Source organism: Cydia strobilella, chromosome 6 (genome assembly GCF_947568885.1).
Source record: "Cydia strobilella chromosome 6, ilCydStro3.1, whole genome shotgun sequence".
NCBI lineage: Eukaryota > Metazoa > Arthropoda > Insecta > Lepidoptera > Tortricidae > Cydia > Cydia strobilella.
Genome location: NC_086046.1, coordinates 7,927,705 through 7,953,956, shown reverse-complemented (window position 1 = coordinate 7,953,956; position 26,252 = coordinate 7,927,705).

Sequence of the window (26,252 nt, the reverse complement as noted above, 5' to 3'; positions counted from 1 at the left end):
GTTATAGCGGCAACAGAAATACATCATCTGTGAAAATTTTAACTGTCTAGCTATCACGGTTCATGAGATACAGCCTGGTGACAAACAGACAGACGGACAGACGGACAGCGGAGTCTTAGTAATAGGGTCCCGTTTTTACCCTTTGGGTACGGAACCCTAATAACCGTGGCAATGTGGAAATATGCCCACCTGTCCGAGGTAAAACTAGGTCCAAGGTTTTTCTAGCCCACTCTTTCTAATCAAGTGTCTTATGTAATTCATTATTCATGCTCGTAATGTATCGACTTCGGAAATAGTTTACCTTCCAAATACAATTGTGGGAAAGCTAAAATGTCAAGGCTGTTAAAATGTACCACTATTTAATAAATAATGTCTCATTATTTTCGGCTTTCAAAGCGATTATTTTAAAAAGTATTTACTTAATAAAAACAATTTTTTAGAGACCAACCTTATTTACAAGTAAATACCCTCTCTAATGATGTATCACACGTGGATATATAATTATTAATTACAAAAACAACATATCGATTTCAATGTTTAGGGTCAGGTCCTATAAATTAATTTCTTCAAATTTGAATAAAACTCACCGAGTTCGTGCGTATTTTCTTTTCTTCCTGTATGCGATTTACAGCCCTCGATCACACAAGACATTATCACATAGGGAACTTTAAACCATTACAAATAAAAACTCAGCACGTTTTCCAACAATCTTTCAGGAATAGCCACAATATAATTAAAATAAAGCAAGATGACCGCTGAAATTCCGCGAAAATAATACGACTATGTAAAGTTGTTACAGTTGACACCTACCTGTCAAATAACGAACATAAATTTTTATTTGGCTGGATTAAAAGACCACCAAAAACCACCATTTGACATTTTCCTCAGTTCATCTTATGACAATACTGAAAAAAAACGAAAGAACTTGCGGATTGTTGTCTCACTCGCTCATAGACAAAAAGTAATAGCGTGTTGTGAACACGCTACTTTTTACCAAGCTCTTATTTTTGCCCGGCTTCTATGCTTTAGTTATTATTCTGAGGTAGGTACCTAATGTCACACGTCAAAATTGACGTTCCTCTATTAAATAGAATATCGGGAAATAGATCCACCATAATACTATTATGTTACTCCTAAGTCTTTATCGCGTTTTAACCGTGGTCCCACTGCTTTGTCCCGCAGGTGGTCTACGGGTATTTTATTTTACCCGTTGTCCCACCGTTCTAAACAGTGGTCTACGGGTAATTTATTTTTACCATGGTCCAACCGCACAGTTTTTTTACCATGGTCCTACCGCACTGTTTCTTTTCAAAAAACATTTTCTTCACAACTTTATTCTCTCTGCGCGGCTCCTATTTCTGGGTGGTTTCCCCTTCGGGCATCTGAAGGTACCTAACGAACCTAACCTACCTACCTATTGATTTAGTGTGACGTCCGTGAAAACATTACACTTTGGGGAAAAAAGCGTATTTAGGTAGGTAGGTTAGGTTGGTTTGGTAGCTTCAGATGCTCGAAGGGCAAACCGCCCAGAAATAGGAGCCCCGCGGCGCGGTGGGCTGGCCTTAGGCAATAATTAAAAAAAAACCGGCCAAGTGCGAGTCGGACCCGCGTTCAAAGGGTTCCGTACATTACACAATTTAAACAATGATTTTTTATGTGAAACGTGAGTGAAAAAACTAAGTAATTAAGTCCGACTTACGCTTGACTGCACATTTCTAATAGATATTCCTGTAATCTATAGGTTAAGATCTATTTTGTGTATTTTTTTTCAAAATTTTTGACCCAGTAGTTTGGAATGGAATGGGGGAATGGTAATTTTTTGCCTATTTTCTTTAATAACTTCTAAATTGTTTATCCTTAAATTATAAAAAAAAATATTTGAGATTCAAACAATGAGCTCTTTCATTAATATTTACAGATATAATTGCTAATTAAAAATTGTAGCTAATAACGAATTAAATATCAGTAACAATAAATAAAACCTTACGGTAAAAATTAAACTACAATTAACTAAACTAAAACTACTACGAAACTAAAAATCTAAATCTAGAATGGGCCCCCGTGGCATGGTGCCGAGGATGCTGGCAGCATTTCCTCGCTGGATCGCTATGATCAAGCGTTGGGCGAGGAAGCTGCCAGCTCTCTTATCTCCGGTCCCATCCACCAGCTGTTTCGCCAATTGCCGGTATAGGCCCTGTGCTGCGAGGCCCCACGGACACGGACCAAGAGTCTCGACTCCAAATGCAACAAAGTTGTAGTTGGTGTCGAGACTCCCGCTCTTTCATTTGATTGTAACACGATATAGTTTGAAAAACTTTATTTTTAATTTTCTCATTTACCCCCCAAAAGTGGCCCCCATGTTTAAAATTCATTTGTTTACGTTACATGTCCGTCTTTGGGTCACAAACTTACATATGTATACCAAATTTCAACTTAATTGGTCTAGGAGTTTCGGAGAAAATAGGCTGTGACAGACGGACAGACAGACAGGCAGACAGGCGCACGAGTGATCCTATTATAAGGGTTCCGTTTTTTCCTTTTGAGGTACGGAACCCTAAAAGCGTATTTTAAAATTTACAATGGCTGTTTATTGTTTGCTATTTAATAGACGTACTTTAATTTAATATAAGTAGATCCTGTGTAACTAATTAAGTACCTTCATTCCATAACGAACCTCGAAAGTGAACACAACTCCCGTTTGTACGCGCTCTCTTATTAGAGACTCAGAGACTCATTAAGTAATCGGTTATTATAGTGGTGAATACCTGACTAAATTGTGATTTTAGTGATGATTATTAATATGGAGCTTAAAGAATCAGGTATGTTGTTTTATTTTACATACAAAGTTTAGCATTGCAATAAAATAAAATATATGTTAATAATAATATGTAGGTCTACGCCACTACAAAAGGTCGTATGAATCACGATTAAAATATTTTGTTGGCAAACTTTTAGTTTTGAATGTACACGATTGTACATACGAAACTAGCATCATTTTGAAGCTCAATATTTCTAGATTAGCGGTTATTAACTTTTTTTTGCAAATATTTGCAAATGTGGTATTTAGAAAACTGCTAACGCGTAGCAGTACTACGAAAGTATTACGAATGGAATTTACCTTTTTCTTTCATTTTTTAGGTGATATGTTGGTCAGATCTTTTACAATGGGATTTGTATTTCAATTATGGCACTACCAGATGTAGAAAACGTGGATACAAGTGATTTGGATAACATCATAAAGTACTTACATTTATTGTCCACTTGTAAATTATCAGAAATCTTTGCGAAATAAGTGTATAGTTCTTAAGAAACATTCGAACTGGTTAAGAGAGAAGCAAAGTGTTAATTTGCCAAAAAAATAAGGTGACCATTCGGAACCCTCTACTTCAGCCGGTCGGCCAAAAAAGGACTTTTCGGCTTGTGGTAAGCGGTCAAAACACAGAAGCTTAGCAGCACTAGCATCCTTGGATGCATCAGCAGTCAACAACCTGACGTATATACCTAGCTAATTTAGAGACCAATGAAGTCAATCCTGACGATGTGCTATCTCTTCTCACGGAAGCTAAACTAACAAAACACCAATATTTGTTACTACGTGCTTTTATAAATTCTCGGGTTAATCCTACCTTGGTAAGTGATTTAAGAGATCCGTATTCGTATTCGATCTCTTAAAAATCATCTCCTACTAAATTCGGATCCTTTGATTACGGGCCTTAGTTTACTAGATGTTTAAAGTACATTTTAGATTAATCTTAAGTATTAGTTGCGCAAAAGTTAGTTTTTTTAAGGTGACTGACATGTGACGTAAATTATTTTGCGTTGCGTAATTTGGACGATATTAGCATCTCTGTAAATATATAAATTATAATTTTAAATATAGATTTTTTACAATATAATTGATAAAACTTTTTGTTTTATTATATTATTGAAGAATACGTTGTAATTTATTTTTTAGATGTATTTTTATATAGCTTTAATATTTTATGTACCTATTTCGCATATTTTTTGTTATCAGCTAGATTTTTTTAAATGTTAATATTATAGAAAGTAAAACTATTTATTAATGATTTTGATTAAATTTTTAAAGAACAAACACGAGCATATTTTTATTCTGAGGGTATCTTTGATACTTTCGGAGAAATCGATTTTTGACACTTTCTCCATACAAGCCGTACCACTGTGCGCGGGGCTCCGTCTAGTTACGTTATGAAGGAAATGTTTTTGAAGAATGAACACTAAGTGCGGTGGGACCATGGTAAAAATAAATTACCCGTAGACCCTACTGGCGAACACTGTTTAGAACGGTGGGACCACGGATAAAACGCGGTCTTTATATGTACATTTGTATGCAGGGATAAGCAGCTTATAACTCTGACACTTAAAAATATAAGTTATAACGGAATCAAAGAAATTGTACTTATTGCTCATTAAACACAGCAAAGAAAATGTTTTTTTATATTTTGTACTACAGCTTGCTTGAAACATGTTCAGAATACGCCTCACTTCTTAAGTTAAAACTTGTCCTACGTGCGCGAGAAAGAAAGCAATAAAATTACGAATAGATATTATTACTAAGAGCGACCGAGAAACTTTAGCTTCCTCGGCGCTATAGAAAATTCAGAGATTAAAAAGTTTCAGCAGGTTCCGGAGGCATTTCTCGGTAATACACATTTTCCCATCTTATCTCGCGTATATTTACACCCACACAATTTGATGCAAATAACTGAAGTTAACAAAAGCACTCCGGTCCAGTCTATCGATAGTATATGTTACACACACACAGTATGTGTCGACAGGATATGTTTTTTTATGGAATAGAAACAAATGGGATGATTAGAAATTAACTAACTGTAGGTGCACAATACATTACACAAGATTTACTGTCGAAGTTTATAGTACGTGGATTATTAGAGTACAAAAAACTGGCCAAGTGCGAGTAGGACTCGCGCACGACGGGTTCTGTACCATTATGCTCAAAAACTGCAAAAAAAATCACGTTTGTTGTATGGTAGCCCCACTTAAATGTTTATTTAATTCTGATTTTAGTATTTGTTGTTATAGCGGCAACGAAAATACATCATCTGTGAAAATTTCAGCTGTCTTGCTATCACGGTTCATGAAATACAGCCTGGTGACAGACGGACTGGCAGACAGACAGACAGACAAACAGCGGAGTCTTAATAATAGGGTCCCGTTTTTACCCTTTGGGTACGGAACCCTAAAACGAAACCTTCAAAGATTTGAAAGAGCAAGTGGTCATGATATAGTTATATACTTACCTAGGGAAATTTATCAACCCTTTGTTATCATTAGCTCGGCATGGTACAGTCAGTAGCGGAACTAGTAAAAGGGGACGAGGTACAAGGTGTTAAAAATTATCGTATCGTATCGTAACACTTCTTGGAGGATATAACCAAACGGAATAGCCTTTAACAGGCGTTCCCCTCTGTCGAAACTCTATAACCACTGATCATACACATTGTATGGACTGACGTTTATCTGACGTGGCTATTTTTACATTACGTATACATTTGACGTGCCCCTCCCCCCCAAAAATCGGCAGACTGTTCTAAAATTACAGACAAGGCGTCTCCATTTGGTTATATCCTCCAAGTAACACCTCAACCGCTTAGCACGTTGTGATGCTGATTGTATCTAATGTATAATGTACAACAATGACAATGACAAATGATCCTTAGGTCTGCAATCAATTTAATAGAACCTTGTATGTACAGACCAATGAAAACTAATTGATACTGCGGCCCATGCATGCGTTTCGCCTATCAATATGCCCCTATTGTTATGGAAACCTGAAAACTAAATTCAAAAATGGAACGAGGACTGTTTAGTGTTGACACAGTGTGGACCATTTAGGAATTTAGGAACAAGAAAAGAAATTAACGATATACTCGTAACAATGTGGACAAGTTAGGAAGGTGACGATTTAGGAATTGTATGCTGACGACATGGCACTGTGGACGATTTAGAAAGGTGACGCAATACATAGGATTATGGACGAATTCATCTTTAGCTTCTATTAAGTATTATTGAAAGGTCTTTTTAGCAGTTTATCAGCTAATTAGAAGTAAGCTATTGTAAATAAATATTTGAAGACTTTGAAACTACATCAATTAAAACTAAACGGACCGCTGCCGGGAAGTTAATAGGCTGAAGTTAAATAAAACTTATTTAGAGACCGACAACCTGTGCAAAAATAAAATCTTTGCGGTATTTGATTAAATGTATGTATATATGTACCTACTATAGGGGAAATTACTTCTATCCCAAGATCAAACGACTTATTGGTGTCAAGATCAGGTGTATATAAAATAATGTTTTGGTTTTTCAGCAACAAAAACTGATGTATAATTTACCTAATAATTAAAAACGCAAAAAATTAAATGAATACTTGGTATTACATATGTAGTATTTATAAATGGACTAGGCTAGGAACGTAAACACACAAGAGCGCAATAGTAAATATTAAATGTTTTAACTATTTAATTCTGGCAACACTGTTTTAGTTTACAAGTGTTACTGTGTTTCATCTAGAAGGCTTTGTTTAACTTTGTAAGAATACAGATGTAGATTTGTAGAACCATTGAAAAAGCAAGTTGCGCAACTAGCGATAATAAACTTGCAGCCAAAAGAGATTAGTCCGCCTCTGTCTCCCAACTAGGATTTCGCGTATTACTACTAAACATAAATAATACAATGCACAAGTAGGTACTTAAGTATTTGAGTATTTTTTTCCGATGTAAAAATCAATAAGGTGAAAAAGAAACGTTGGCGAACTAAATTGCAATAGATCGTAAACGTACCTAAAGTATGATTAAAACAGCGGTTTTACAGTTTCCCGGTTTGTTATGATACTTTTGATCCCCTAGAACCCGGAAGTGTTGGTCACGGTGTTATTAATTAAAGGGAAGCAACCCTTACTCGCATGATTAATGCATGCTCCCAAGGCCGGTGGACGGCCTTGCAGCCGGGACATTTGTCACCGGAGACAATTTAGTGCTTGTTTCCGTCCTTAATTTATTTAAACGCATAACTTTAGGTAATGTTGGAATTGCATGTCCGCTGTCTTGGAGATTGTCAAGCCTTTTTTAGTGTTGATTTAACGAGTGGTAAACGCCTACCGTTGTCGGGTCCAGTTATAAATAAAACCTAAGATTGTTGCCGTAAATAGGCTCGTTTTTTTCACGAGCATCCGTTTTCGGAATCTCGGTGATTGAGTCATCTGAATAACTTAGCTAAGTTGGAGAATCTGTTTGGTTGTATTAACAAGGACTAAGTAATACGGTACCGATTTGGATTCTGAGTAATTGAAATTGTCTAGACCAACTTTTCCGTAAGTCTGTTGGTTAACGGAATGATTTTTATAACGTTTTTAAACTCAGAAAAAGTGTGTCAGTTTTCAGCGCATTAAAGCTTTTGTCCAATAAATAATACCTTGCCTACTATAATAATATTGCTAGTATCCAATAGATAAATTACGTCATGATCATCATGAAAATATGAATCATAGGATCCAAATAACAGTTTCACTTTAATTTATTTTCACGTATTCAATGATTTGATTTATTGATTAAAAATACATAAGCATTACAGATCATTTCCAAGTCGCTTACATACTAAGTTACAAAATAAAAATAAAATAAAAAATATATAAAATTAAACAATTAAAACATTCAAACACTATTAATATACTTTTATAGAGACATTAGTTATTACAAATTTAAGATCATTCAGATAAACAATATACAAATTAAACAATTGAAGTCATAATATTGTCTTCGGTTACCGCGATAGTTACTCATGAAATAAAACTATGAAAACGGATTATATCGCGTATATTGAATTTATAATACATTATGTTATGGCTCCGCGAAAGATCCCTTTTGAGGACATTATTGTTAGTGTAGAAGACTGTCTGGTGAAAAATCAGGTAAAGAAGGAAGATTTGGAGGCTATACGGCAGGATGTTTCGTCATTATTACGGAAAGCCAAGCCTCCGAAAAGGAATTTGCCTAGAGATGAATTGGCCGCGTTGAAAACGTTACGCGATGATCCAGACCTTACTATTCTTCGAGCGGATAAGGGAAATGCGACGGTTGTACTTAATACTTCAGATTATAACCAGAAAATTAGGGAATTATTAGCGGATACTACAACCTACAAACATGTAAAGACGGACCCGACTATGAAAGTATTGAAAACCACTAAAGAACTAATTAGTGATTACTCGGAGAGCCTTGATCTGAATGTTGCAAGTTTAGTTCCTGACTGCCCCGTGCCTCCAAAGTTGTATGGGTTGCCAAAAATACACAAACCTAGTGCCCCACTACGTCCCATAGTGAGCCAGATAGATGCTCCCACATATAAATTGGCTCAGTACCTCGCGAGAGCCCTCTCAGCATTACGTGGTAACACTAGCACGCATACAAAGGATTCTTACCATTTCATCGGTGAGATTAAAGACCTAACATTGACTGATGATGAGATCATGGTCAGTTTTGACGTCCAGTCGCTATTTACAAGCCTACCGGTACAAGACTGCATTGAAATTGTCAAGAAGAGGTTATGTGAGCAGAACATGTCAGAGGAATATGCTAAGCTGTTGGAACATTGCCTTACATCTGGCTACTTGCTATGGAATGGTGAATTCTACCTTCAAGTCGACGGCGTGGCCATGGGGTCTCCGGTGTCTCCAGTAGTCGCTGACATCTTTATGGAGGACTTCGAGGAGAGGGCACTCTCATTGGCTCCTGTGCGACCGAAGATATTTAAAAGATACGTAGATGACACTTTTACTATACTTCCAAAAAGTAGTGTTTCAACTTTCTTGGATCACCTAAATTCCATCCATAGCAAAATAAAATTTACTATGGAGTTGGAAAAAGACTGTTCTCTCCCCTTCTTAGATGTATTGGTAAAAAGAAATCCTGATAACACCCTAGGTCGCACTGTGTATAGGAAACCTACTCATACTGATAGGTACTTAAATGGCAAATCGCATCACCATCCCAGTCAACTTGTTACAGTAGGCAAATCTTTGTTTCAGAGAGCCCAGAGGATATGTGATGACCAGCATCTGGCCGCGGAGCTCCAGCATGCCAGGCGCGCGCTCCAGGCAAACGAGCTCAGGATACCGCGGGTCAACCAGAGGTCCCACATTAAGATCCCCACAGTCGAGCGCAGGCCTGCCATTCTGCCTTTTGTCAGGGGGGTCACGGACAGGATCAGCCACATCTTGAAGCGTGCTTCTATAAAAACATATTTCAAGCCAATGAAGAAGATGTCACAATTCCTGAGGCCTGTAAAATGCAATACCCCTCTACAGACTGCAGGAGTGTACAGGCTGGACTGTGAGTGTGGCCTATCATATGTCGGGCAGACGAAACGGAGCATTTCCACTCGGGTGAAGGAACACATAGCTGATGTCAAGCACCGTCGACCTAGGTCTGCTGTCTGTGAGCATGTCATGGATAAAGCCAATCACTCAATCAAGTTTGATAAGCCTCTGGTTCTTGCCAAGGAGAAGCGTTACATACCCAGAATGCTGCGCGAGGCCATTGAGATTAAGAAATATCCAAACTTTAATAGGGAAGATGGCTTTTCTCTACCACCAGCTTGGGATCCTGTAGTCCACCTGATAAAGGAGCAAGCGAGACATAGACTGTGAGACCGTAGTGTTGGATGATGCTGGACATTCTGATGTTTTGAAAAGATGTGTCCCGCCGAGTTTGTTGCCGGTCCCATATTGGGATACCCTCCTACAATTTAGGAGGGAATTAAATCTTCTCGGGTCCGTGGTGTAGGGTTGGAGCCGGCATAGTTTATTTTTATCGCGTATATATATATATCTTTACTTGAAAAATAATTATAGTGTATAACTAGCCTTATGAACCGATTTTGCATGTACAACCAGCCTTAAAGTTTGTAGTCTATGATTGTTCATTATTTTAGTATGTGGGTATTTTTGCATTTTGTAATTTTTCCTCAGTCACCCGTTGACCACGAACGCTGTAAAGAGTTCGAAACGTCGGGATGTATTATAAATTCAATATACGCGATATAATCCGTTTTCATAGTTTTATTTCATGAATTGAAGTCATAATTATGAATAATTAACCATAATATTTAACACTAATTAAAACTTTCACGATTTCGAATAATATTGAATTGAAAACATAACTATTTAAAAACAACATTAGCTGTCGTCCAAAATCACCAACACTGTCCACAAACACGTCAGTACGTGGGGCCTGCATTGACATGGCATTGATGATAATGATGATATTAACATTACTTATCAAAAAGTTATGAAAATAAGACTATGACTGCACGTTTCGTTGTACCGTACGTTTACCTTTACAAACTTGATTGATGAATGATGACAGTTATTTGAGTAATATATACGTTAAACTCGTTAAAGCACTCATCCATAATGTTGGAATTTATGAGAAAATTCCACAATATACATCAACCGCGTTATACATACTCTATGGTATGCAAAGCGGCAGCACGTAATTTAAATATCAGGTGCTGCATCATACACGTGCAGTATAAACTCCCGTAGCAAACGCACACATCCGAATTTCAAATATCATATGTTTATTCAGATGAATTTGTGCACGTGTATGCCTTTTAGGGTTCCGTACCTACCCAAGGGGTAAATTAAATTAAATACCTATATCTTTATTTCAGACCTATAAGTCCATATTATGGTTAGTTACATTAACTTAAAAGCTATATTAGTTACCTACACTAAGTATTTTTAATTACATAAAAAAAACGGGACCCTATTACTAAGACTCTACTGTCCGTCTGTCTGTCCATCTATCTGTCCATCTGTCTATCACCAGGCTGTATCTCATGAACCGTGATAGCAAGACAGTTGAAATTTTCACAGATGATGTATTTCTGTTGCCGCAATAACAACAAATACTGAAAAGTGCGGAACCATCGGTGGGCGAGTCCGACTTGCACTTGTCCAGTTTTTTGACATCGGCTGTTAATATACTACTTTATGCAATGTAACAGTGAAATAGTACTTACAACGTTTTATACCTTTAATTGAAAAAAGTCATATACTTATATAACTATTATATTTAGAATAATTATAAAAAATTATGTTGGATTCCCGACGTATTGGTTACATGGGTCTGTTTCTTAGTGCCAAGTGTATTTTGTTGTTTCATATAGTAAAGCTCTGTATGTATTATTTATAAGGTGATTAATGCCCTGGCAAATGTCCATTGGATTGGTCTGATGATGTTATTTGGAAAGGTGTATGTGACAGTTAACCTAATAAATATAATATTAATAATTGGAGGCTGCAGTTGCATTATCGCGGTTTGCTTTCCTTTATCGGCCACGTTCATTAACAATTAACAACTTCATAAAGGTAATATAACCTTTAATTTCTGCCCGCCACGGTAGCTCCCACACAACTCAATGTAAATAAAGCTTAATTGGTGTAGCGATTGCTTCTCTCCGCAAAATAATGAGTAAATACCGTTCTTCTAAAACCTTTTTGTGATTTCAGTGAGCGTGAACTGCGGGATAAACTTCTTCAAGCGTAAGGAGGTAAATAACCCGAGGTACATATATGACACTTATTGCTACGCGACGCTATAACTTTGCTACGCCGTAGTCTTTCGTAGCACCTGCTACGAGCACGGATGTTAATCCCAGTTTGAGTTGTTCGTAACCTCTATGCTAATTATCTTGCAGAATGAAATGAAAACTTCAAGTCTTGTAACTTTCTATATACGTTCAATCTCACTAACACATTTCAAATGAGGCCTGGCACCGTTAAATTCTCATTAAGTAACGAAGCAACGTGTTTACTACATAGTTAACCACACACGTAGTATAAAATGTCAAGTTTTCAAGGCCTTGAGCTTTGACCTTCCACGTGTTTTACATGTACAAGTTGTTCCTGCATTATTTAAGTGCTTCATAGCATACTATTTAATAATCTTACCGTATGGACAGCTGCCTGAAGAAATGCAACCCAGCTTTAGCAAAACAATCTCACATTACACATTAGTTCTTTTGTTTTGTTCGTTAACACTCAGTCGTTATTCATCGTAAAAACGTTTCAGCATGATAGTTTATTGCAGTATGTGATATTGGATGTTATTTGTTGATATTATTAAGTTGTTAGTTGCGTGCGAGGTAGGTTGGCAGCTGTCACGAGCGGGCGAGACGCGCGGTCTGTGCGAGCGGCGCGGCGGCGGCGACTGACGGGGTGACGGGGCGGCGCGCGCCACGGGCCCGGTCGATATATGCGGCAGAACAGAATAAACACGCCGTACCGTACTCGCGCCGTGATGTTGCCAGCCTCCGCCCGCGCCCGCGCACCCCGCCCCGGCTCTCGGTGTTGCCGACTCGGATGTTTGCGGCGGTTTGTATCTCGAGTGCTCGCTTCACGCCCCGCGCGATGCTTACGCGACACGCTCCCAGACTCACAAATAGGCGTCGTTATGAAAATGATGCCAATGTATTTGTTTCGTTTTAGTGTAACGACTCGTTACACTTCTTGTTCGCACCGTATCTTTTCCATTTCCCGCTTTAGCGGTTCAGCATCGGTACTGAATTTAAATTTCAATGCTCGATCGCGATACGTAGTAGGTAGTAGTTACGAGTCCCCATTCTCTCCATGCTTGAGGCAATAGTGGTACGCTACGTATAATTTACGTGTAACCTTCGCTTATCAGTAAGTTTGAGACAAAACCATCTACATAATAAAACGATCTGTAGTCAGAAAGGATCATCCTGCAATTACGTCATTGAACTATCTTTATATCGAAGTATTCAGACATCATCATCATCATCAAACACATAATACAAACATCGGCGTAGCAAAAGTACTTGAAAGAAGTTGAAGATTCCGCGTAGAAGGCAGATTCTTTTTGACTTTTGTGGTTTGGTTGTCGTCCAAAAAGCTTTTTAATGCCTGCGATTCATACGCCTCGGCAGAATAATTTGCAATACGTTCTTATTCATTAACTTGCTAAGCGAAAAAACATGGAATTGAAAGTCCCCACTTCATGTAAGGACCGACCGACGTTACCATTTTAATTACCCTTTGGAGATCTGCGTCGTTTTACTTTAAAATATCGGTGCTTATCGGTAGAGACGCGGATCCCCGAGGGTTGCTGTTCGGATATAATATTCATATTCATGAAGCCAGATTGAGGTTTTGATAAAGTAAATATGCCTTGTATAAAGCTATGCTGTACGTGCACCTGGTACCCGGCGCGACAGGTTGACAAGTCTATTTTCGGGTACATTTTCGATCGAATTTATACAGGGATGTTTTAGCTATTAATGACCACTTTCTGCGGCGGCTGGTTGTACATTTTTTTTATACCACGTCGGTGGCAATCAAGCATACGGCCCACCTAAGCAATGAGCAATCACTAGAAAATCTTGTAAATCTAGCCTCAATATTTTCATTGCTGTGTTTTGCAGCTCGCTGTACTCCTAAATATTATTACACTACACTTTAGCCAAAGAAACAGATGGAAATTACAATCAAGTTTATTGCGGTGTACCTACAAAGGATTCCACCTTGAGCAAATTATAGTAGTCCTTGGTAATGGCACCATTTCTGGTGTTTTATATGTGGCCTATAGGAATACCTGTGGTAGGTTATGTGTTATTTCATAGAGCAACTCATGGTTGGCAATAAACCACTTTGCTTTACTGCTTCGGCAAATGGCAGACACTTTTACATTTTGTGCCTGCTTGTAGCTAATATATGTATAATGGCATTGGGTGACGAAGTATAAATATGAATATGATGTCAGAAAATAAGGTTATTTTATTTCTAATTAATTTGTGTTAATAACAAATTAACTTGTTTCAGTTGGAATGTTCAATAATGTTTAAATATGTCCGACCAATTAAGAGGAATAGGTTAAGTGCACCTAGATATTGCTTAACGAACATAGTAGAAGTTAGCATCCAGAATTACACGGTACATAGATAACATAATATTAGGTACTCAGTTTAATCAAATAAGCTTGCTTTAACAGTGTAACTAAACCTAAAATAATAATTCACTCGTTATAACATCATAACGTGAGGCGCGATAATGTTGTAGGCAGGTACAGCACAATCTATATACCGTAAATAGAATTTCACTTAATACAATTATTGTTATCTGATCAACGTTTATTTATTTTCCCAAGTTGCCGACACTAAAGCAACTTGCCGGGTTGCTATCAATGCCTTATTCAGTTTCAACAATAACTCGCACACAAACAAGATTTTGAAGTCGGTCAACTAATGTCTAATAAGTCGCATTACACAAATATCTTTAGCGAACTGTTTAGTAACGAAGATGGTAAAATTACAAATAATTTTACGTACTTGGTTTTTTTATTATACCTACTCTTCATTTAAATCCAATGACAATAAAAACGAGTCATTTTTAAAGAGATTTTAATACAGAGTATCCCATTTACATTGCTCTTGAGTGTCTATTACTGGACGATCACGAGTAAAAACTATAAAGCAACTTAAGCGAATATTCACATATTTATATTGTTAATAAGTAGGTAGGTACGATCATTTATTAATACGAAAATATTTACTTCATATTTCATGTTTAAAAGAATCAATTATAAATAGGATTAGCCAGTAGGTAGTTTGTATTTTCTGAGAAATGTGTTCTGGGTCTTTAAAGGTAACATTTAATAAACTATTATTGAATCAGTAAGCTAAATTGGTATCATATTTGATGTTTCTGAATACGACCCTTAAATATCACATTGTTCTGAAAACATACTCATGGAGGTGGCAGTACTACAGTGCTAGACAAAAATAAAAAGCTTGTTATAGCATGATATATTAACTTGTCTTGTCATGATACATTATGACGTACCTAACCAAGTTATTTATGTATGTGTTTCGCTTTCTAATTCTATTTGCGTTCGAAAACCCCAGATTAAGTTAGCTCGTTAAAATATTATAGCGGAACATTTCGTGTTTGATTCCTGTCGGTTCGTGTGTTGACGTTAATGCGCTTATAATGAATGCCGTGGCAGGCGGCATCCGACTTTGGAGCCTGGGACACATGGGCCTGGTCTTTGACAAACATTTACATATAGTCTGCATCATCTCAAATGACTTTTTCGTCTAAGACGGTAATCTGTTAAACAAAAAGCCATTGTCTTTTATGTGCGAGCTGTCGCCGGCCTGTCGGCCTTTGTGTGCCATTGTGTGTTGGCGCGTGCCACGGCGCGTGCGGCGCTCACACACAATGGCACACAATGGCCAACCCCTCCCAAAAAAGAGACAATGGCTTTTGTTTAACAGATTATCGTCTTAGACAAAAAGTCATTTGAGAAGATGGAGACTATAGCCTTTAGTACAGTCAATATAAGGTCAATAACTTAAACCTGATCACTCATGGAAGTAAGTATGTCGAAGCAGAGACTAGTATATATTTAGGTAAGTACTAGACTCAGAATGAAGAAAGAACATACTAATAATAGAATTAATAAACCTAAGATTGGTTCCGTTCATTAGTATAACGTAAGGGTTCGTTTTTTAGGAATACGTAACATGATACATATGTAGTGCATGTTGCATCAGCGACATTTAGAGGATCAAAGAAATTATGTAAATATGTAAAAAAATATTCATATTTCTTTTAATTTGGAGCAAATATTTAAGCAAAGTAGGACTATTTTCGGGGTCGCAGTTATAACCTAACCTAACCCACTTACTTACCTGGCAACAGTTCGTTTTCTTGGAGGTCGAATCTCCGAATCCGAATTTATTTATGCCGAATTTTTATGCCGAATTTAAGAATGCCGAATTTAACGTGATGCGGCACGACAGGCACCCGTAATAATTACTAAAAAGTGAGTCTTCATTTGAATATCACGAATTTCATTTTTCCGACCTTACAATAGACCGAATTTCTGAATACCGAATTACTCAAACGAAACGTGTCTTCATTTGAATATCACGAATTTCATATTTCCGACCTTACAAAAGACCGAATTTCTGAATTCCGAATTATCTTATTTTCGATCGGACAATGGTTTTTCGGAATTTAAGAATTCGGAAAAACATTTTTTCGGAAAAGTGTTAAATCGGAACTTTAAGCTTCCGGTAAAATGACAATCGGATTTTAAATTTTCGGAAATAACACATTCGTGATTTTCTTCCATCGTGTTTTTAAAAATCGTAATTTTGATATTTCGGACTTATAAAAATCGGGATTATGAAAATCGTGCTTATGAAATTCGGAAAAACATATTTCGGAATTATTGGGTGTTCCCGTCAGGGATACCTCAGTACAGACGTAAAATATTTGCAGCTGGTCAAAAGTTTCCAATATTCACCAAATAACCCAGTCTTTTATAAAACGAAGATTGCTTTTTAATGTTCCGTATGAATTCCACTTGATATCTACTTTATTTGATTGTGTGTATACAAACGAAACTAAGGTCACCTTAACAAACCTAAACGTTTCGGCTAGCATTTAGCGGAGTAATGAAACATGTGATGAGGGGTTTCTTTACTAAGCAAAATTACACATTTTAGTTTCATAAATGAATTTCTAGCACTTATGAATGGTGAATAATATGTACATATACCTTAAGCTAATTATCAGAGCAATTTATTGATGTTAATATTATTCCATAATAATATTGAATTATTATACAGATCAAATTTAATACTAAGAATTTCACAAAAAGGTCGTCAAACGTAAAAAATTGTATAAAAATACTAGTCTAGAATGCTTCTAGAATAAAATCTAAATGTAAAATAAATACATTGGATTATCCATTTCCTCGTCGTTAATCAAATATACCAAATAAATAATTAATCGTTTCGAATAATAATTTATCATGTTTAGAACAATATACTATACTTCAAAATGGCTACTGAGAATGTTTCGATGTAGGTGTCTAATTAGGTATGTTATTCGTCACATGTAATTTTACAGTTTCTCATTCCGGTTAGAAATTGCCAACAAACGCAACACTTAATTGTCTAAATTATGTCTTATACATATTATAATGCTATGCAGCGAAAGCTTTGAAATCACGAATAGCTTTCGAGACGTGTGAACGGCGCATCGTTTTCTATTTTCGATGTAGGAAAATTTAGGCCATTCACACGGTATCCCCGATATGGTATCACTCCGAAAATGTGACGCGCGCATGCTGAAATCGAGGTGATCGCGCGCGTCATATTTCAAGTCAGAATGGCAGAAAATCTGCTATAGCGTTAAAAGCATTTCGGTATAGATCGATATGGCAGTGACAACGCTCGCATCTGTGGCTTTAGCAGAAAATTTGATATTCATGAAGTTCGCAAGATAAAGAATTAATGATGATGATGATATGATAACAACGAATAGTACAACAACGAATTCTCGCAAGATGAGACAATATATTTTCCGTTACTGTGATTAGGTATTATGATAATCACGTGTAGTTCATTTAAGCGTAAGCATTTCATTATATTATATTTAAACATTTAATTGTATATTTACCTTCAGAAAGACTGCTTGACATTTAGTAGTAGCTTTATAATAGTTATGGATGGTATAGAAAGGATGCCAATCTCTTATGGCAGAATTGTTGCAAAAGTGACCGCTTTCAGCTTTAAACAATAGTTCCTAATCTCTCCGGTGGCGCTAGTTAGGCTCTGGGACGTGAGTATAACATGTAAGGCAACAAATAACCCGACCAAATTACGTAGGTTGTTTTTGGTAGTATTTCGGTGTATGGTGGCGCCGCCTAATTACTGTTTTTTGATGGACACTTTTCATACATAGAGATTTGGCTCCTTTATATAGTCTCCATGATAATAGTGCTATGATATGAAGATAACATGACAGGCTGTGACAGTGGGCCAAGGTCCTTGCTGCCAAAATATCCGTCACTATTACGGAAAGACACGCATATAGGCCTCTTTCGTAATGACTCGTTCCACGTCTTTTTAATATTATGTACAGTCGCCATCAGATATATCAGAGCGGCCGAGGTGCTCAAAAATATCTGAACACGCACTTAACACCTTGACAATAGTGGCGTGTTTAGATATTTGTGAGCACCTCGGCCGCTCCGATATATCTGATGACGACTGTACTACTAGCGACCTAAACGACTAAAGTATTAAGCCTGACTAAAAACCTAGCGAACTAAAGTAACTAAACACTAGATTTATAGCCTTAATTAGTTTTTCGCAGACGTAAAATAAACCTTTAATACTACCTAACCGCCAAGAAAAATAGATAACTCGAGTACGAGTTCTATGTTTATATAACGGCTTCACTTTCACCGTACTTTCTCCAACCATCTTCTGACACCTTGATAGAAAATTAGAAAATAACTATGTAACAGTTGACCTCTCCCCTACATACAAACTTCTATGCTGGAGCTACAACTGTAACTGCAGCTGACTAAGCATAATTATAATTACTTTCAGTCACCCCGAATTAAATTTAACTAACTCGCTTGGTTTGCGGTTGACCTTAATTTATAGTTCTTAATTAGCCGTAAAATTCATTTAAGTAAATTAATCGCACTTAGGTTTTTCATGAAAAGCGAAAAGGCAGTCGCGTGACCAATGCCTTACTAAATACCTACACATTTCATTTGATGATCCTAAATATTGATTTGCTTTAAATACCAAGGGTAAGCAGGGAAGTAACAATGTATTCTATCAAAGTATTGATTGGGTATAAAATCTCTGCGTTTGTACTACTTACTACATGAAAAGCCAACCATTTTCAATTCCGCATTTACATATAATTTAGTTAACACTATACCTAGAATAGCTGTATGTAGGTACCTATAACTTTTTTTTAAGCGAATTAATGCTGAGATTTGGCCACATAAATATATATAGTTTCATACGTAACTCAGATTGACATATATGTTTATGAATTCACCATGGATCGTTCGCGGAAGCACCCACACTTCAACGCTGATGCATGAGTTCTGTGAATGCAATGTCATTGGACCCATTGATTGGTTCTATTCTCAGTTCTTAGCCTTGAGTCGTCAGCCCGCCTGTTGTTCTTACATATTTAATCTGCGCGTAGGATACAGCACTACTTAAGGAGCTGGGCAGAATTTGGGCCCGAGTTCTGAAAACATTTCAGTGTGCATTTTGTACTATTCTGTCTTACACAATTACACTTATCTACATGCCTATTTTACAGTTTAGATTTGTCCATCAACTAATTATGAAAAATCTCAAATACCGCTAATAGGTATACCTAGTCATTATATTTTTAATTCACCGAACCGTTTGGGCTACAGATTGTGTCAAAGTATAAGATTTAGGTACATAGTTTCAGACAAAACATGGATAACCAATAGAGAATGAAGTAAGTAATCTAGTTTGACGGAAGACCAGCGTCAAGGTATTCAAAAGGTACCTCGACACCAAACTGAGTGGAAACATTTTCATTGTGACATGTTTATGTTAATTTTTTGTTGTTTAATCGTCCCGTCCTGAATAAATTTTATTCTATTCTTTATTCTATTCCTCTACTTATAATTATGATACAGGCAAATATAAGAATCAGAATCAGAGTTTATTTCCTTGATATATATGTATATATATATATACACACAAGTGGTACTTATAAATACATTTCGATCACTATTTTTTATCCACAAATGCGGATCTACAAATTCAATGTCATGCCTAAATAACCTAAAATAATAACGTGCTACATGCATACTTTGACATTTAATAATATTCTTACAAATATCACAATCAAACTTGCAAACTAATACAAAAACTAATTAATAAAAACAATTAATCCTGTGACGCATGATGTTATTACATATGCAATATATATAAAATGATATATATTATTAAAAAAATGATATTACAGTAAAAATGTGAAAAATAATTAATATAGGTAAGGAAATATATTTTTAATATTAATTATCTATGTCGCTTAGGAAATCATTGATTGAGTAATAACATTTTTGAATTAGTAATTTAGAATGTAGATACTCCACTAGTCTACGCATCCGAAATTTATACGTTTAAACAATCTGTCTGGACCTATTTAACGGCACCAGCGTACTATTCCCGAGTTGTATAATATAATACCTGTCGGCTTTCGTGTACTGACCTACAAGGGCACCCACTGCGGATTCATGAATTAACTACGGTTACTGAAAACTGGATAAAGGTTAGCGAAGGATTATTTGATGAAGCCTTGAACATTGTTGGAATTACCTTCAATTACAATTATTATGAAATCTTGTTTAAACCTTTACATTAAACGGTTAGAATGAAATAAGATTAGGGGAGGTCTAGATATACAAATATGTTGCAAATTTATCTGCTAATGCTAGAGCGTCATATATCATGATTAAGTGCTCTACTTAATAAAATAGGCAAACTGTAAGGTTTAACCACGTAACCTTTTTATTCTAAATATATTATCTTCTTATTTATAGGAAATAATGTAACTTAGCTTCATGAAATGATTGAGTAGATATCCAAAACAGCATGAACAAGGTGTTGAGGCTACATTCAGCGACGAAATAAAGAAACCAATTTAATCCAGATTTAATACGATTAAAGACTGACGATGAAACCCGGCCGGGATGTTGCATGATCTGGTATATCTTTTTACCGAATGCACATATTCAAGCAGTTCTTTTATTTAAATTATCTGTAATTATTATACAAATACAATCATATTTCAATGTATGGGCTTCTGTGAATCTCGCCAAATATATTGCATCTGTAGCCGCCGTGCAGGTCTCGACGACTCAAATAAAAAAGCTTCGATTTGAAGTAAACTGATATAATTGACCCAAAACGGTCAAAAGGTATAGAGATGGTGGTTATGGTATGGAGGCTGATGAGAGAGTGATTTAGCGAAATGGAACAGTAAAAAGGTGGTTTAAATTTAGGTGCCTCTAATTGGCCGCGATACAAATTATGTGAAGCGCTCCTATTGGTGCTTTAAAAAAGCCTCCGCATACTAACCGAGCCCGACAGCTGCGTTTAGCTACTGCTAGGAATATTTTTTATAAATAAAAAGTTGCGTTCGCAACACCATCATACCTTTAACTTTTTGTACTTAAGCGTTTTTTGATAATCTTCACTTGCTTCGTACTACAATGCTACAATTGTATTTATATTTTCATAAGCTGTTTTAAAGTCATTAAAATGTCATCTTACCAAAAACATACTTTCTAAAACTCTTTTCTACTTGAGGTAGTCAGGAAAACTTTCTACTCCAAACACTGAAAGTTGTTTTTATATGGGAGGCATTTTTTTGTCAAAAAGTCAAATGCACCAAAGTTAAAACACCTATTATTATGCTCATTAAAATGTCATCTTGCCAAAAACATACTTTTTGAAACTATTTTCTACTTGAGGTAGTCAGGAAAACTTTCTATTTACTCCAAGCACTAAAAGTTGTTTTTATATGGGAGGCATATGTTTGCCAAAAAGTCAAAATCACCAAAGTTAAAACACCTCAGAACTATCTCAATCTGAACACAATCAGAAAAATGTTAAGTATTGTGAAAAGAGAATATAATAAGGTATAATTTGGTTTATATAATTAAAAATAGTAGGTTACTTTATTTGGTAAAGACTATCAGAACACCGTGGACAAAAAAAGGGTACTTCAGAATATATAACGCTCAAAGTCAGAGACAACCTAACTTTTTATTATGGTTCTAATTTTATTATGTAGTTTGATAACCACAAATTATTAAGGGAAAAGTGCTGCTTGAAAATGTACATTCATTTAACAGATTTACCACATCATGCGTGGCCGGGTTTCGTCGTGTACAACATCATCTTTATCTGCCGCGCTCGCACAGTGTGGATATTCGCAGAATGCGAGAAAAGTCATGCTACAAATATGTTTTTTGCCACACAAGACTCGTAAAGTAAAGACTCTTTTTATTCTTCAAAAACTGATGTGAACGTTGCATTTTATCCACAAGAATGGCTAAGTAATTAGATGCAAATTTTGCGTTATTTCCTTGACTTTTAAGCGACGATTTTGAATGATAAATACCGATTTAACGGCGTTCATTGGGCTTAGATAATTTGTGATGTTTTAAGGTTAGTATTTTCCTCGCGTTGATGTGGTGAAAGTTTTTGTGGTTCACTCAGTAACATTCAGTGCCAGCGCGAACTACGCACTACGAGCGTAGCCGATAACATGCGAAAACCCGTACGTAACGAAAAGCGCCTACGAATAGAGAACGCGCCTAGCGGCTCGCTGCCAGTGAATATTAACTCTTGTGGCTTGAAACTCGCAACGCTCAAGATTCCACTTTTCAAACTACTCAGCCATTAGGCGATTTGTCTGCTTGTTTGCCTCCAATATCATTAAAAAGGACTCGCTACGCTCGATATTAGCACGAGAAATTAAAGAACAGCTTTGCCACCTTGTAAAACAGATAACTATTAAAATACGCTTTTAGTACGTCATATGCACTCTCTGAAATAGGTATTAGGCGTTCCAGTTAGTTGTTAACAGGATGCGAGGTAGTGCACTCTAAATGGAAGGTGATCGAGTGGTTTTAGTTTGGATTTAGTATGTAGGAGAATATTCCTTGTAAAGCCAGCACAGCACCTCATTCAGTAATATTCTCTCTAATAAGTACCTACCTACAAAACATATCGAGCTGAAATTAAAAATTGAAATAGGTAGCTCCCTTAAGCAATGATTTAGTATAATTAACTGGATTCACAAACAGCCGAAAAAAACCCCACAAAAGCCGTGCCCGAGCGTCTTGGGTAAAATGCGGTTATAGTGTTATAGCAGCAAAACAACGAAAAAAAAAAATGACATTGATTTTTTTCAGTGAGTTCTATTGATATTTTAGCAAAACGATGTGAACTCGTCGTTTCATAATGATCAAATTACAGAAACGTAATTTATGGAGATTGGATGTCGTAATTTACGACATATCAAACATATTGTTGCATATCTAAATATAATAATTGAAACATCTTTGCTGGGGTCAACCCTGTTAGTCATAGCGATGTGCGCCCACTAGATGAGCTCATTCGCGTACCTATAGCAACAACCCGCCTAGTGGGTTGCCTGGCATCTGAGCAATAGTTACGATCGCCCACTAGGCGGGTTTTTGGCAGTGAATGTGTTAATATAGATAACTTCCGTAATATAGCTCAAACGCTCATTAAGACTGTCTGCCTAAAAAACCTCAACTTTACCACGTGTATGTAGATTGTAGGTTTAATATGTATAAAACATAAACAGACTGCCGGGCTATGATGCTTTGTCACCATTTCATTTATCATTGTATAAGTGAAAAGACGGCATATCTGATAAGTGATTTAATTCGGTATAAAGTCGCGAGGATAACGTATAAGTGACAAATGATAGCGATGAGGTTTTGAAAAATCAATTTTAAGCTCGATGACTTAAGGTGTATTTTAAAGAATAGATTGTTAAATCACATTCTACCACTTATCCATGTACAAATGACATAGACAGTTATAAATTATCCATGGTTTGAGCTTTTGAAAAATCAATTCTAAACAAGTTTACTTAAAGTGTATTTTAATGAATATTTGGCTAAATGACATCCTATCACTTATCTATGTACATGTGATATTGATAGTTAAAAATTATCCATGGTGTAAGCTTTTGAAAAATAAACTCTAATTGAGTTTATTTAAGGCGTTTATTAAAGTAAAACTTTTATACCGTCGCCTCAAATTTACCCGTCTTTAGCATGTCGCATTACAGCAGTAGTCAAATTCTACTTTAATCATATAATATATATGTAAAAATGTTCTTTTAAAATGGAAATATGCAATGTAAGAATTTTGTGCTACGGTTTGAAATTGTGTTACGATTACGACCCTATCGAATTCATTGTTTACCGATGTCCCCGAAGGCGCCTGTAAAAAACTAGGCCTACCCATTGGAGTGCCGGCTTTCGCCTGCCGTAAGGCCCCTTTCGTTTCGACGCCCTGTCTGAGGCCTCCGGCTCCGACCAAGTCCCCGCTGCCGCCGCTAGTCGCGACGGTGCACCGTGCACCACACACACACACACGTTATCCACAGTATCGTGCCAGACGTTAATTGTGAATTGTTTAGTTATACATAATTATATACTGTGGTTTGTGTTTGTTATTTGACAAGTTTCTCATTTACTATGTTACTATTTTATGGTGTTAGATGCAATGAGTTCTCTGTCTGAGTCGTTGTGCCCCTTACTGTCTTGACTCGTCGCGAGTGTTCACGTCCCGAGGTCTTAAGTCGCATATTACTCGTAAACACAAAGATGTTCCCCACCTTATGCCTCCGCATCCCGCCGGCGAGGCCTCTGTTCGCTTTAATATCACACCACCAGCTCCAGCTTCACAAACACATAGCTGTAGCCTGGACCAACTTGTTTCATTAAGGGACAGTGCGAGTTTTTCCCCACATTCCAAATGGGCGAGGAGTATCGCCGCTAGAAACTGATGTAGTATCATTGATAATTGCATTACAATTAATGGATTGAACGAATGGTTCGCCCTCCTATCTTTTTCCTACAGAGCCCTACGAACGCCTGTATCAGAAGAAGCAGGATTTCTTACCGCCATGCCATTTTAAATGCGTCTATCTTTCTCAAACATGCATGAATTAGGTATTTTATTTAGTAACTAGCTTTTCCATGTGACTCTGATCCTATTAGCAGATGCTTTTAGGGGTAAAAGCTATCCTATATGTTAATCTTATGAATGATACTTTTTGTTCCGCCATGTAAACAGTAATCTTCATTTAAGAGTCCCGGGCAAGCTCGGCCGAATTTCACCTTCCCATACAAGCGGAGTTTCGTTCTCATTTTAAAACTAAGTGTTGGATTTTAATCAAACCTTGCATATTCGATAACATGAGGTATATCTAGGTCTGTAATTAGTTTATATAGCTCTCGTAAACGTAAACGAAATAGAGCAAAAACAAGTTTTCTATAAAAAACTTATATTCGCTGTATTTTTTTTACTATGGTATCTGAAGCTACATAAACTAATTACAGCCGGGCTAGCACATGTTTGGCGCGAGAGTATCTCGTCACGACATAAAATACCAGAAAGACGGGTAGTCTATCTCGCGGCGAGATACTGTCGCGTCAATCATTAGGTAAGGGAAATTAGCTAAAATTACGGCATAATTAATGGAAGACTTTTTGAAATTGGGATATGTACGTTATGGACCGAAGTTATTTTTCATCAACCCTCCCCATCCCTCCCCCCTCTGCGTCACCCCCCCTACCGGGCCCGGGCCCGTAACCCGGTTTTTCTCAGTTTTTAAGGATACAGAAAAAGTGTGTAGGAACGAAGTGATCCTTAATAAATTTGCTATTAATCTCTCATACACACCACAGTGCTATCACTTATAGTTTTTGTGCAATCTGTCACCAAAGATGCAAATTTTTTAGCATTTAACGTTTTTTTCTTTTTTAAGATAACTTTTCTCTAAAAATACTCACGATATCGCCCAATTTTGTTTTATTTAAGTAAATAGTTAATATGTTCTTTAAAACGAAGTATTATTTATTATTAAACTCCTTCATTTGACGATTTTATGCCATTTTGAAAATACATCCTCGTCAAACATATTCAAAGTCAGCGAATATCCTTATTAACCACTTGTCTGTATGAAACGGACCCTAACCGAAATTCATACCTTTAGGTACTTGTGCTTTAGCACAACCCGAGGGTGAACCCACGATTTTCGACCACCACATACATATGAAAAGTAATGAGCGAAAGAGATATAGATAGTTGGATTTTGCTGTTAGGACACTCTTTACGAATGGGAAACGTAAACATTTCAAAAGTTCCCTACGTGTGTCCAATGTATATGATTCCGTGGTTACTTTTTAGGTTTCTTTAGCCATTGACTCGCGTATACACAATACTTGGTTGTATGAAGTAACATTGAGAAGGTTGCATATACCTACCTAATTTTTCAAGCCCATTCTTTATTTATAATTTATAATTGATATAAAGTATAGGTACATATTAATTACTTTCATTAGCTTTATGCATACTTACCTTATGAATTTCATCTTTAAGTTCCACATTTATTTCTATTAATACAAAAAAATACCAAAAAATTTATTAGCTATATGTGTATTTATTTATATTAAAAAGTATACAGAAATTTACAAACTTAAAACCTACATCTAAAAATTATGGATACTATATACTAGGGTCGACTCGACAGGTACCCGGGTAAACCT